Source organism: Scyliorhinus torazame, chromosome 14, assembly GCF_047496885.1.
Source record: "Scyliorhinus torazame isolate Kashiwa2021f chromosome 14, sScyTor2.1, whole genome shotgun sequence".
Taxonomy (NCBI): domain Eukaryota; kingdom Metazoa; phylum Chordata; class Chondrichthyes; order Carcharhiniformes; family Scyliorhinidae; genus Scyliorhinus; species Scyliorhinus torazame.
This window is the reverse complement of record NC_092720.1, coordinates 164,527,293-164,542,392: the sequence shown is the minus strand read 5'-3', so window position 1 is coordinate 164,542,392 and position 15,100 is coordinate 164,527,293. Positions and strand designations below refer to the sequence as shown.

The following is a 15,100-nucleotide window of genomic DNA, read 5'->3' as shown; positions in this document are numbered from 1 at the left end:
TGGTTGAGGTGTGTGAAAATGGGGCGGGGAGAGGGGAGGAGGAAATGTTTATTTTACCATGTTGATGTCATTGTTTTTGTTACTGTTATAAAAATTTACAAATACATTAAAAAACATTTTTTTAATGCTTTTGGCAAGAAGACATGTAAACACTGGAATAATAATCCAAACCATGGCAAGTCATTCATCTTTGCTGCCTGTACTCGTCTCTAACGTGGAGACCAAAAAGCACTCGCTCTCGTCCAAATTCAATTTATAGCCCGAAACAGCCGCAAATCGCTTGAGCAGCCCCATTCTATCCCCCACAGTGGAAACTGGGTTGGAAATAAACAACAACATTTGAACTTGATTTATTGTCATGTGTACCGAGGTTCTGCATACAAGTCCAGACAGGGGCAGCACAGTGGCGCAGTGGGTTAGCCCTGTTGCCTCACGGCGTTGAGGTCCCAGGTTCGATCCCGACTCTGGGTCACTGTCCGTGTGGAGTTTGCACATTCTCCCCGTATTTGCGTGTGTTTCACCCCCACAACCCAAAGATGTGCAGGGTAGGTGGATTGGCCACACTAAATTGCCCCTTAATTGGAAAAAATGACTTGGGTACTCTAAATTTATTTAAAAAAAACAAGTCCAGACAGATCGTTCCATACATGAAAAAACATAGGACAGGCATAAATACACAATGTAAATAGATAGACATAGGCATCAGGTGAATCATATGGTGCGTAGTACTACTCAAATAGATAGTGGAATTTACAGTGCAGAAGGAGGCCATTCAGCCCATCGCGTCTGCACCGGCACTTTGAAAGAGCACCTCACCCATGCCCACACCTCCACCTTATCCCCATAACCCAGTAACCCCACCCAACACTCAGGGCAATTTTGGACACCTAAGGGCAATTTAGCATGGCCAATCCACCTAAGCACATCTTTGGACTGTGGGAGGAAACCGGAGCACTCGGAGGAAACCCACGCACACACTGGGAGAACGTGCAGACTCCGCACGGACAGTGACCCAAGCCGGGGATCGAACCTGGGAACCTGGAGCTGTGAAGCAATTATGCTAACCACTATGCTTCTGTGCTGCCTCAGTTGAGGAGAAGATCAATTCAGTCCATAAGAGGGTCATTCAGGAGTGTGGTAACAGTGAAGAAGAAGCTGTTTTTGAACCTGTTAGTGCGTGTTCTCAGACTTTTGTATCTCCTGCCCGCTGGAAGAAGTTGGAAGAGAGAATAACCTGGGAGGGGTCTTTGATTATGCTGTCCACTTTCGCCATGCAGCGGGAGGTGTAGAAAAAGTCAATGGATGGGAGGCGGGTTTGTGGATGGACTGGGCTGAGTTCACGATTCTCTTAGTTTCTTACAGTCTTGGGCCAAGCAGTTGCAGCCAGATAGGATGCTTTCTATGCATCTGGCATAGTAAAAATTGGTAAGAGTCAATGCGAACATGCTGAATTTTCTTAGTTTCCTGAGGAAGTATAGGCTCTGCTGTGCTTTCTTAGTCGTAACACACCCAGGAATTTGAAGCTGTCAACCATCTCCATCTCGGCACCATTGATGCAGACGGGGTATGTACGATACTTTGCTTCCTTTTTAAAAAATAAATTTAGAGTACCCAATTCATTATTTCCAATTAGGAGGCAATTAAGCGTGGCCAATCCTGCACATCTTTGGGTTGTGGGGGCGAAACCCACGCAGACACGGGGAGACTGTGCAAACTCCACATGGACAGTGACCCAGAGCCGGGATCGAACCTGGGACCTCGGCGCAGTAAGGCAGCAGTGCTAACTACTACGCCACTGAGGGGGATTACAGGGGGGCAGTTTTTGACCAGCTGGGACCGCACGCAGCCAGCACCATGTTGTATGGCGCAGCCGCTGCTGGCATGATCTTCCCCAACCACCTGCCGGAGGCACTCCAGCCTCAGCGCTAATACTTTGGCAAGAATCTTGACATCCACATTTAACAGGGAAATTGGCCGATGCGATCCACATTTCATTGGAAAAGCGAAATAGATGCCTGTTCCATTGTCTCCAGAAGTGCCCCCTAGCTACCCCGTCCTCAAACATCTTCACCAACAGTGACATCAGCCTGTTCGAAAAGTTCTGAGAAAATTCCACCGAGAACCCATCCAGCCCCGGTGCTTTACCTGTTTGCATTTTCCCCATCACCGTCCGAACCTCCTCAATCTCCAACCCAGCACTACCCTCCTTTTCCAATTGTATTTCTATGGTCTACTTTTGTTAAGACTAAAGATAGTAATCCTTTCTGAATTACTATAACCTCTACCTTCTTAACTAGTTGGCCACTCTAAGGTCTTCTATACTTTCTCAGGAAACTGAGGAAATGCGGCATGTTTCTGCAGTTTCTTGGTTATCACATTCGCTTACGGCAGCACGATAGCACAAGTGGATTGCACTGTGGCTTCACAGCGCCAGGATCCCAGGTTCGATACCCCGCTGGGTCACTGTCTGTGCGGAGTCTGCACATTCTCCCAGTGTGTGTATGGGTTTCCTCCGGATGCTCTGGTTTCCTCCCACAGTCCAAAGACGTGCGGGTTAGGTGGATTGGCCATGATAAATTGCCCTTAGTGACCAAAAAAAAAGGTTAGGAGGGGTTATTGGGTTATGGTGGAAGTGAAGGCTTAAGTGGGTCGGTGCAGACTCAATGGGCTGAATGGCCTCCTTCTGCACTGTACGTTCTATGTTCTATCCCGTGGCACCCCTTGCAGATACTAGATGGGAACTAACCTATTTCATATATTTCAAGTTATTATAGGATCCCAAATCTACAAGGAAGAATTTTAACTCACTTACCATTCAATGTCCTTTAAGGGTCTGGATCTGTTGAGGATGTACAGGTGAGTCTTTTGGGTTCGCCACTTTTTCAGGTTTAGATTTTGAATAAACCAGTTTCAGGTTTAAATTTGGAATAAATCACTTTCAGGTTTTGATTTTGAATAAACCATTGTTTCAGGTTTAAATTTGGAATAAACCACTATTTCAGGTTTTGATTTTGAATAAACCACTGTTTCAGGTTTAAGTTTGGAATAAACCACTATTTCAGGTTTTGATTTTGAATAAACCACTGTTTCAGGTTTAGATTTGGAATAAACCACTATTTCAGGTTTAGATTTAAAGTAAAAATTATTTTTATTTGCTTTTACAAAATCTTAACAAATTACTTTGTATTTAAAGATCTCTTTTAGTTGATCAGACTTTAAGAGCCTGTCTTGTTAGCTTGTGGTTGTTCTTATTCTTCGGTCTTCCAGCGTCTTCTGATTCCCATGGACCGGTGAGCTGACTCGAATTGAATCAAATCAAAATAAAATCGAAGTGCCCTTTGCAACTGGGAATTCAAGGCTTTATACATCTTAATTCGCCTCTCCAGCGCATGTCAATTACAAAGCATTGTCTCATGTTCACGTTTCTAGATGTGTCACATTTTAAAAAAAACATTATCTCACACCAGGCAGAAGTCTGCCATACATTTAAAACCACTTGTAGCATTTTTCCGAAAACAGATATGTCCTGTTCTCAAGATTGCCACATTTACAAAACCTCATTTGTTCCCTTTTTCTCAAAGGATTTTTACGCTTCTTAAACAGCTATATCCTGTCTAATTTCAGAAACTCGCATTTTTCTTATACATCCTTTTTCATGCCTGCTGTTTTTTTCAAACTTTTAACCTCTTCTGTGCTTGCTAGCCTCAAGCTTTTTTTTAAAAAAAGCACTCTGACATTCTCTTGTTCATGTTCCTTTACCTATATTTTATATGTTTCTTTTACTGTTTATTTTGTTGCAAACTACATTCAACTTTCCCATTTTAATTTACTCTTGGAGTTTGGAACAAAAACCCTTAAGGTTACCCGCCCAAATCTACATGACATACTCTACATCACCTCCACCTCTTTCGACAGATGTCACTCGCATACACCCATTCACTCTGTCCAGTTTCCAAATATCTGGATTGTAAATTACGCACTGTTATTTCTACAGAACCTTGTCATCGGCTAAACCTACACTTGTACGGCTATATAGAAAGGTGTCACATCAAAACGTGAAAAGCATTGTTAAAATGATTTTGTTCAAAATGATCATGTCACTTGTTGAGGGAGGAAATTTTACAGTTTGGAGGAATGCAAGAGATGGAAACTGTTTCTTATGGGATTATATTTAGCAACAGGTGATAATGGAGGTCCACATGGAGCCGGACCAGTGTTGGGTTCGAAGTAATGTTGCTGACCGCGGCAGTGCGACAAAAGGTGTTGTCACGGAGGGATGCAATGTACCATGGGACACTTATGCCCCAATTGTTATAAAGGGAAATACAGCATTCATATTTGGCTATCTCTGCATGTGCTTCCTTCCCAGAGGGAATTAGAAAAACATGGTTTGGAACCATGTTGAGTATGAATGAAAGATATCCATTTGATGGTGCAGGAACGCTTGAGCCGTATCTCTTCTATGAGCGTAGTGGGAGGTTTGAAGTCCACTCGATTCACTTACATGGCACATCGTAGAGCGATTAAGTTGGGTCCCGAATGGGATTTGACCCCGTCAGGATCATACAGACCTCCATTTTGGTTGCTACTGAACTGACAATAGCTGTTCTGTTACAGGTTGAGGACACTGGGAGCCTGGTAGCCAGCACCCATCTGAAGGAGGGCTTTACTTTGGGAGGGGTGCTGTGCACAGGTATACCTGCTGTGTATGATGCTTGGATCAACAGCCTCATTTCTGGTTCACGACAGTCGGGATAAATGATTCGGCCATTATTGGAACTGATGTGTTTCGGGAATTTTCTGGCCGACTTTATAAATCGGAACCCCCCCAGTCGGGGAGGAGGGTATGAAGCGATTCTTGGGGTGGGTCTGGAGTTCCCAAGGGTAGACGAGGAGTTGGTGGAAGGCTTGGGAGGCCCAATCAGGCTCGGGGAGGTGAAGATGGACTGGGAGCGATGCAATTGGGTAAGGCTCCGGGACGTGACGGATACAATGTGGAGTATTACAAAATGATTTCTGGGTTACTGGGGCCGCTGGTCAAGGCCTTTAATGAGTCCAAGGACATAGAACATACAGTGCAGAAGGAGGCCATTTGGCCCATCGGGTCTGCACCGACCCACTTAAGCCCCCACTTCCACCCTATCCCTGTAACCCAATAACCCCTCCTAACCTTTTAGGTCACTAAGGGCAATTTAACATGGCCAATCCACCTAACCTGCACGTCTTTGGACTGTGGGAGGAAACTGGAGTACCCGGAGGAAACCCATGCAGACATGGGGAGAACGTGCAGACTCCGCACAGACAGTGACCCAGCGGGGAATCAAACCTGGGACCCTGGTGCTGTGAAGCTACAGTGTTATCCACTTGTGCTACCATGCTGCCCATGTAAGAAGGAGCAGGGAGTGCTCCCCACAATGTTATCACAGGCATCGATTTCCCTTATTTTGAAGCGGGATAAGGATCCAGAGAGCTGTGGATCGTATAGGCCGATCTCTCTTTTGAATATAGATGCGAAGTTGCTGGCAAGGATCCTGGCCACACGTATAGAGGACTGTGTCCCGGAGGTAATGGGGGAGGACCAGACGGGATTTGTGAAAGGATGGCACTTAACATCCAACATTAGATGAGTGCTAAATGTTATAATGATGCCAGCGGAGGGGCAGGAGGTTGAGGTGGTAGTGGCCATGGATGCAGAAAAGGCCTTTGACCGGGTGGAGTGGAAATACTTGGGATATCTTAGGAAGGTTTTGGTTCGGAGAGGGATTTGTGGACTGGGTCCGGTTTCTATACCAGGCACCAGTGGTGAATGTAAGGACCAACCAGGTCCGGTCAAAATACTTAAGTTTGTGTTGGGGGACAAGACAGCGATTTCCACTCTCCCCACTACTGTTTACCCTGGCCAGAGAGCCCTTGGCAATGGCCCTTAGGTCATCGAAAGTTTGGCGGGGGATAATAAGACGGGGTGTGGAACATACGCAGACGATTTGCTCCTATACATAACAGACCCGCTGGGGGGGATGGCTGGAATTATGGAGATACTGGAAGAATTTGGTCGGTTCTCAGGCTACAAGTTAAATATGGGTAAGAGCGAGGTGTTCGCGATCCGGGCACGGGGGCAGGAGAGGAGACTGAGGGAGTTATCGTTCAAAGTAGTGGGTAGGTGTTTTAGGTACCTGGGGATTTAGGTTGCTAGGGACTGGGGTCACCTCCACAAGTTAAATCTGGGCAGGGCGGTCGAGCATATGAAAAGAGACTTCCACAGGTGGGACATGCTCCCATTGTCATTGGCAGGGAGGGTGCAGACTGTGAAGATGACAGTCCTCCCGAGGTTACTGTTCGTTTATCAATGTCTTCCAATTTTTATCCTCAAGGCTTTTTTCAGGAAGATGAACGCGGCGATCTCCGGTTTTGTATGGGCTGGTCAGACCTCGAAGGTGACGAAGGTCCTTTTGGAATTCCAGATTTTATGAACTATTACTGGGTGACCAACATATCGATGGTTAGGAAGTGGATAGTGGGGAGGGATCGGTGCGGGAGCGAGTAGAGGCGGCATCGTGTAAGGGTACGAGTTTGGAGGCTTTGCTAACGGCGCCCCTACCGTTCTCGCCGGCTTGGTACTCCACAAGCAGAGTGGAGGTGGCAGCTCTGAGGGTGTGGGGGCAATGGAGACAGCACATGGTCAGTGTGGTCACCGATCTGTGATAATCACCAGTTTGTGCCGGGGGTGGGGGGCTGGACAGGGGCTTTAGAAAGTGTCAGCGGGCAGGGATTGAGAGATTTGGGGATTTCTTCATTGAGGAGGGCTTTCCGACCCTGGGGACAGTAGAGGAGGAGTTTGAGCTGCCAGGTGGGATGGGTTTCAGTACCCACGGGTACGGGACTTTGTCCGAGGCAGGTTCCAAGCGTTTCTCGCCTCCCCCTGAGGGGACTACAGGATAAAGTAATGTCTAAAATGGGGGTTGGGGAGGGAAGGGTCTCTGAAATATACAAGGAATTGATGGAGTGGGAATGGGTCCCAATCGGGGAGCTGGAAGTCGGACTATGGAAAAAGGCCTTGAGAGAGTCAATTCATCCTCGTCGTGTGTCAGGCTTGGCCTGATCCAGTTCAAGGTGGTGCATAGGGCCCACACAACGGTAACCCGGATGAGTAGGTTTTCCGAGGAAGTGGAGGACAGGTGCGGACGCTGCGGGGGTAGCCCTGCGAATCATGTGGTGACTAGGGGCTTTTCACAGTAACTTAATTTGAAGCCTACTTGTGACAATAAGCGATTTTCATTTCATATATTCTGGGCATGTCCTAAGTTGGGATTCTGGCAGGGATTTGCGAACGTCATGTCGGAGGTCCTGGAATGGAGGGTGACTCCGAGTCCAGAAATGGCAATATTTGGGGTCCAGAAATGGCAATATTTGGGGTATCGGGAGATCCGGGGGCCCAGGGGTGGAGGGAGGCCGATGTTCTGGCCTACTCCCCCTGGTGGCCCGGAGATGGATTTTGCTGGGATGGAGGGACTCTTAGCCTCTAAAGTCAGGAGTGTGAGTTAGTGACATGGCAGGGTTTCTCAGGCTGGAAAAGATTAAGTTCGCTTTGAGAGGTTCAACTCAGGGGTTTGCTCGGAGGTGGCAACCGTTCATAGACTTCTTTAAAGAAAACTGAACGTCAGCAGAAAGGGGGGAGAAAATAGGAGGCATGGCAGTATAAAATAAGGACAGGAAATCTAATATAACGGGTAGTTAGGAGCTAGGGCAGGAGGGTAGTTGGGTATGTTACTGTGATGTGGTTGCGTGCGTCGGGCCGCTAGGTTTAGAATGTTAATATGGTAAATCTGTGAAAATTACAAATACTTCAATAAACTATTTTCTAAAAAAAAAAATGTTATTGTGCCCTCCTGTAATCAAACGCACCCAGGCTTAAACCCAGCAGCCGCACCTCCATCGCCACTCCAACTTGAACTGATGGAAAGTTACAGCAGAGGACAAGCATCAATTTCCACATCCAACAGCCACTCCAGCATAAACCAGCACTTATTGTGTCCGTCTGTGTTTCCAGACTAATTTCTGTGAGCAACACCTGCAAAAAATACAGGGCCCCCACGGCATTTGTTTGACATTTCCCGGTGTGGGAAGAAGACTGCAGCATTCCCCTGACAGTGTCCCCCAGGAATGTTATGTCTTTTGGCTACTAGACCCGGCAGAAACAGTGAAGGATTTGGCTTGAGGTGCAGCAATAGACAGAGGCCTCTTCCAGCATGCAGGCGGGGGAAGGGCAAGCTTAAAGCTGCAATCTGACTTGACTCTATCAAAGGTGAATTCTAGCAGCAGAGGGAACAACTGTGAAAAGATCTACCAAGGCCATTGAAGAAGCAGGGACGAGGCTTCCGGTGGCGGCCATGGAGGAGTAGGTCGCGCATTCGGCAGCTCCCGTCTGGAACCGACTCTCAGACCTTTTTCAGGCGTTTCCATAGACTTTTTGGGGCAGACTGGTGAAGTGAACACTGCCAAAAGGATTCCCTCTCAACTTCCAGTGGCGGCTATGCGGAGCTAAGCCGCACGATGCGGCAGCTCCCGCTACCACGGACTTTCGGGCTCGTTAGAGGAGCCCCAACGGAACTTTTTTTTTTTTTTGACGTAACCCGTGGGGAAGGGAAGAGAGAGGTCCCCCTCCAACTTCCATGAAATGGACCAGAAGTGTAACGGCCAAAGGAGCGGCACTGGAGCAACGGGAGAAGCGAGGGAAAGAAAACAAAATGGCGGCGGCCAGGGACAAAGGGGAGCTGCAGGAGTTCATCAAGCGCTGCTTCGAGGAGCAGCGCGATGAGATGCGCAAGGAGATATTGGCGCCTATGCTTTCGGCAATTGAAGGACTTGGGATCACCCAGAAGGCCCAAGAAGCTAAGATCCAGGAGGTACAGAAAAGAGTCAGTCAGAACGAGGACGAGCTCGTGGGCCTGGCGGTGAGAGTGGAGCAGAACGAGGCGCTACACAAGAGGTGGGCGGGAAGACTCGAAGACCTGGAGAACAGGTCGAGGAGAAAGAATCTGCGAATCCTGGGTCTCCCTGAGGGAGTGGAGGGGGCTGATGCCGGGGCATACGCGAGCACGATGCTCGAGGCGATGATGGGCACGAAGGCCCCTTCGAGGCCGCTGGAGTTGGACGGGGCACATCGGGTGCTGGCGAAGAAACCCCAGGCAAATGAGCCGCCAAGGGCGATGGTGGTGAGGTTCCACCGGTTCACGGACAGAGAGTGGGTCCTGAGATGGGCCAAGAAGGAGCGGAGCAGTAAGTGGGACAATGCAGAGATCCGAATATACCCGGACTGGAGCACGGAGGTTGCAAAGCGGAGAGCGGGTTTCAACCGGGCCAAAGCGGCGTTGTACCAGAAAGAAGTGAAATTCGGAATGCTGCAGCCAGCGCGACTGTGGGTCACATACAAGGGCCAACACTATTACTTCGAAACGCCTGAAGAGGTGTGGACCTTTGTACAAGCCGAAAAGTTGGACTCTAACTGAGGGTTTGTGAGGGTGGGGGGGGTGTTTTGGGGTTTGATGTGTGATGGTTGTTGTATACAGTGGGTTAATCACGCGCAGGAAGTGTTACATGGGCTGGGGGAGAGAGACAAGGCCGCAACAGGAGCTGCGCCAGAGGGGGCGGAGCGGGCTTTGAAAAGCGCGGAGTGTTTTCCCGCGCGCGGGAAGAAAGGCGGGAAGGGGAACAAAGGAATGCATATGGATTGGGAGACTCCCACGCGGGGAGGTCAATGGGACGGCGGGGGAAGCCGGGGTCAGCAGGCGTCAGCTGACTTACGGGAGTGACATGGGGGGAGCAAAAAAGCTAGACGGGTCTGGGGGAGGGGAGGGGAGGGGGGGGGGGGGGAAAGGGTTGGTGCTGCACTGGCCGAAAAGGAATGGGACACAGAAGAGGTGGTCGGGACGGGGGTCCCCCCTCTGGGGGACTGGAGGCGTGGACACGGGACTGGCCCAGAAAAGGAGATGGCTAGTCGGCGGGGCGTGGGGGGGGGTGAGAGCGCCTATAATCCGGCTGATAACGTGGAATGTGAGGGGCCTGAATGGGCCGGTGAAGAGGGCTCGAGTGTTCGCGCACTTAAAGGGACTGAAGGCGGACGTGGCCATGCTCCAAGAGACACACCTGAAGGTGGCGGACCAGGTCAGGCTAAGAAAGGGATGGGTAGGACAGGTATTCCACTCGGGACTGGACGCGAAGAATAGAGGGGTGGCAATATTGGTGGGAAAGCGGGTGTCATTTGAGGCCAAGACTATTGTAGCGGGTAATGGTGAGCGGTAGGCTGCAAGGGACGTGGGTGGTGTTGGTAAACGTATACGCCCCGAACTGGGATGATGCAGGATTCATGAAGCGTATGTTGGGGCGCATTCCGGACCTGGAGATAGGAGGCCTGATAATGGGAGGGGACTTCAATACAGTGTTGGATCCAGAATTGGACCGCTCCAAATCAAGGACTGGAAAGAGGCCGGCGGCGGCCAAGGTACTTAGGGGGTTTATGGATCAGATGGGGGGGGGGAGTGGACCCATGGCGGTTTGCAAGGCCGCAGGCCAGGGAATTTTCTTTCTTCTCCCATGTACACAAAGCCTACTCCCAGATAGATTTCTTTGTTCTGGGTAGGGCGCTCATCCCGAGGGTGGAGGGGACAGAGTATTCGGCTATAACCGTTTCGGACCATGCCCCGCACTAGGTGGAACTGGAGCTGGGAGAGGAGAGGGACCACCGCCCGTTGTGGCGGCTGGATGTGGGACTGCTGGCGGACGAGGTGGTGTGTGGGAATGTGAGGGGGTGTATCGAAAGGTACTTGGAGGCCAACGACAACGGGGAGGTGCGGGTGGGGGTGGTCTGGGAGGCGTTGAAGGCGGTGATCAGGGGAGAGCTAATTTCCATTAGGGCTCATAGGGAGAAGACAGCGAGTATGGAAAGGGAAAGGTTAGTGGGGGAGATTTTGAGAGTGGACAGGAGATACGCAGAGGCCCCGGAGGAAAGATTACTTGGGGAAAGACGACGGCTCCAGACGGAGTTTGACCTGTTGACCACAGGGAAGGCGGAGGCACAGTGGAGGGAAGCGCAGGGGGCGACCTACGAGTATGGGGAAAAGGCTAGTCAAATGCTGGCACACCAGCTCCGTAAGAGGATGGCAGCGAGGGAAATAGGGGGAGTCAAAGATGGAAGGGGAGCCACGGTTCGGAGTGCGACGAAAATAAACGAGGTATTCAAGGCCTTTTATGAAGAGCTGTACAGATCCCAGCTCCCAGCGGGGGAAGAGGGGATGAGACGATTCCTAGATCAGCTGAGATTCCTGAGGGTGGAAGAGCAAGAGGTGGCTGGTTTGAGGGCACCAATTGGGTTGAAGGAGCTGAGCAAGGGTTTGGGGAGCATGCAGGCGGGGAAGGCCCCGGGACCGGACGGATTCCCGGTGGAGTTCTACAAGAAGTACGCAGACCTGTTGGCCCCGCTACTGGTGAGGACCTTTAATGAGGCAAGAGAGGAGGGGACCCTGCCCCCGACAATGTCGGAAGCGACAATTTCTTTGATCCTAAAGCAGGACAAGGACCCACTGCAATGTGGATCGTACAGGCCGATCTCGCTCCTCAATGTGGATGCAAAGCTGCTGGCAAAAGTGCTGGCCACGAGGATCGAGGACTGTGTCCCGGGGGTAATCCACGAGGACCAGACGGGATTTGTAAAGGGCAGGCAACTAAACACTAATGTGCGGCGGCTCTTAAACGTGATAATGATGCCATCGGAGGAGGGAGAGGCGGAGATAGTGGCAGCTATGGACGTGGAGAAGGCCTTTGACCGAGTAGAGTGGGAGTACCTCTGGGAGGTGCTGCGTAGGTTTGGGTTCGGGGTAGGGTTTATCAATTGGGTTAAGCTCTTTTACAGAGCCCCGATGGCGAGTGTAGTGACGAACCGGCGGAGGTCGGAGTACTTTCGACTGTACCGAGGGACGAGGCAGGGGTGCCCCCTGTCCCCCCTGTTGTTTGCATTGGCGATCGAACCATTGGCCATGTCATTGAGGGAGTCTAATAAATGGAGGGGGGTGGTCCGAGGGGGAGAAGAGCATCGGGTGTCGCTATATGGGGATGACCTGTTGCTATACGTGGCGGATCCAATGGAGGGGATGGTGGAGGTCATGCAGACTCTAAGGAGTTTGGGGAGTTTTCGGGCTATAAGCTCAATGTAGGGAAGAGTGAGCTCTTTGTATTACAGGCGGGGGACCAAGAAAGAGGGATAGGCGACCTACCGCTCAGGAGGGCGGAGGGGAGCTTTCGGTATCTGGGGATCCAGATAGCCAGGAGTTGGGGGACCCTACATAAACTGAATCTGACGAGGTTGGTGGAGCAAATGGAGGAGGATTTCAAAAGATGGGACATGTTACCGCCCTCGCTGGCGGGTAGAGTGCAGTCGGTCAAAATGGTTGTCCTTCCGAGGTTTCTGTTTGTGTTTCAGTGCCTTCCCATCGTGATCACTAAGGCCTTTTTTAAGAGAGTAGTCAGGAGTATTATGGGGTTTGTGTGGGCGAATAAGACCCCGAGAGTAAGGAGAGGGTTCCTGGAACGCAGTAGGGACCGAGGAGGGTTGGCGCTGCCAAACCTGGGGAGCTACTACTGGGCAGCAAATGTGGCGATGATCCGCAAGTGGGTTATGGAGGGAGAGGGGGCGGCATGGAAAAGGATGGAGATGGCGTCCTGTAAAGGAACGAGCCTGGGGGCGTTGGTGACGGCACCGCTGCCGCTCTTGCCGACAAAGTATACCACGAGCCCGGTGGTGGTGGCAACGCTAAGGATCTGGGGCCAGTGGTGACGGCACCGGGGTGCAATGGGAACATCGGTGTGGTCCCCGATCAGGGGTAACCACCGGTTTGTCCCGGGGAAGATGGACGGGGGGTTCCAGAGCTGGCATCGGGCGGGGATTGGAAGAATGGGGGAACCTGTTCATCGAAGGGACATTTGCGAGCCTAGGGGCACTGGAGGAGAAGTTCGAGTTACCCCCGGGAAATGCCTTTAGATATATGCAGGTGAGGGCTTTTGTGAGGCGACAGGTGAGGGAATTCCCGTTGCTCCCGGCACAAGAAGTTCAAGATAGGGTGATCTCGGGTGTATGGGTCGGGGAGGGCAAGGTGTCGGAAATACACCAGGAGTTGAAAGAAGGGGGGAGCGCTGGTAGAAGAGTTGAAGGGTAAATGGGAGGAGGAGCTGGGGGAGGAGATCGAGGAAGGTCTGTGGGCTGATGACCTAGGTAGGGTTAATTCCTCCTCCTTGTGTGCCAGGCTCAGCCTGATACAATTTAAGGTGGTCCACAGAGCGCACTTGACGGGGGCGAGGTTGAGTAGGTTCTTTGGGGTAGAGGACAGATGTGGAAGGTGCCCAGGGAGCCCGGCGAACCATGTCCATATGTTTTGGTCATGCCCGGCACTGGAGGGGTTCTGGAGAGGAATGGCGGGAGCAATATCTCAGGTGGTAAAAGTCCGGGTCAAGCCAAGCTGGGGGCTAGCAATATTTGGAGTAGTGGACGAAACGGGAGTGCAGGAGGCGAAAGAGGCCGGCATTCTGGCCTTTGCGTCCCTAGTAGCCCGGCGAAGGATCTTGCTAATGTGGAAGAAGGCGAAGCCCCCCAGCCTGGAGGCCTGGATAAATGATATGGCTGGGTTCATAAAGTTGGAGAGGATTAAGTTCGCCTTGAGAGGGTCTGCGCAGGGGTTCTACAGGCGGTGGCAACCATTCCTAGACTATCTCGCGGAGCGTTCGAGGAAGGTCGGTCAACAGCAGCAGCAACCTTCGGGGGGGGGGGGGGGGGGGGGGTGGCAGAGACGTCCTGGGGGGGGGGGGGGGGGGGCACTGCCTGGGAGGGTGGATGAGCAAGAGATAACATGAAGGGTTGGGGAAACTGGCACGTACAGGTGAGGGCCAGTGTACAAAGCTGTGTAAATATATCATTTTGCCATGTATATATCTTGCTCTGCGCGATTTCTCATTTTTTTTTGTTACGATGGGGGGCGGTTAGTGTTTGTAAGGGAGAAAAATTGTGTTAAAAAACTTTAATAAATATATTTTTTTTAAAAAAGAGAGTGCACATGCTGCCCAGGCGTCTCTGAGAGCCGCACCCTGTGCGCATGCTCTCCGGGCTGCTCTGATTCAGCCTCTGAGAGCCGGACTCGCCCAAACTTCTAGAGCCTCACCATGCGCATGCTCCCCGCCGATATGCCCAGACCTGCGGGTGGGGCTCGGTACGCATGCGCTACGAGCTCCTTCTCATGAAGATTGTCATTATTCGCCTGTCCCATCGTTGTTGGGTAGTACTGGCAATCGTTATTCCACTTCTAAATGACTTAGAAACCGGCCTTTCGGCGCATTCCATGTTGAAAATTGGAAAACTGCTTGGTGTCAATTTTTGTCTGATTCAATTAACACTTGTGAAATCCACAGAATCCCTACTCTGCAGAAGGAGGCCATTCGGCTCATCGAGTGTACAGTGACCCTCTGAAAACGCACCCTGTCTAGCCCCATACCCTCACCCTAACCCCGTAAACCCCACCTAACGTGCACATCTTTGCACTGTGGGAGGAAACCGGAGCATGGAAGGAAACCCATGCAGGTACGCTATGGGGCTTTGTTCCCATTTATTTAAATACTGCCCATTATAAGTTATTGTCAGTCATGACTTCGTTTGCACTTCCATCTCTGAGTCAGAAAGCCAAGGATTCAAGCCTCACACCAGAATCTTGAGCACTCAGGCTGATACTCCAGTGCAGTACTGAGGGAGCGCTGCACTGTCAGAGGTACCACCTTTCAGATCAGTTAAACCAAGGCCCTGTCTGCTTGCTCAGGTGAATGTAAAAGATCCCAGGACACTACGTTGTATAAGAGCTGGGAGTTTTCCCTGATGTCCTGGTCAATATGGATCCCACAATCAACATCACAAGACAGATTATCGGGTGATTGTCATTATGCTATTTATGGGAGCTTGCTGTATCAAAATTGGCTGTGACGTCTTGTATTACAACAATGACTAGACTTAAAAACACTTAATTTGCTGTAAAGTGTTTTCAGATGCCTGAGTTTATGAAATGCAGACATA

At 50.8% G+C, this 15,100-nt stretch overlaps 1 long non-coding RNA gene across 1 annotated transcript in view; it reads right to left on the bottom strand.

Annotated features, from left to right (window-relative positions):
* Positions 1–3,123: 3,123 nt before the first annotated feature.
* The window catches only part of LOC140389228 (uncharacterized), a 36,668-nt gene continuing 24,691 nt past the window's right edge, over positions 3,124–15,100 (bottom strand). The window contains exon 3 of the long non-coding RNA XR_011934304.1: positions 3,124–8,068. This is a non-coding gene — a long non-coding RNA (uncharacterized lncRNA). The remainder of the gene's footprint in view (positions 8,069–15,100) is intronic.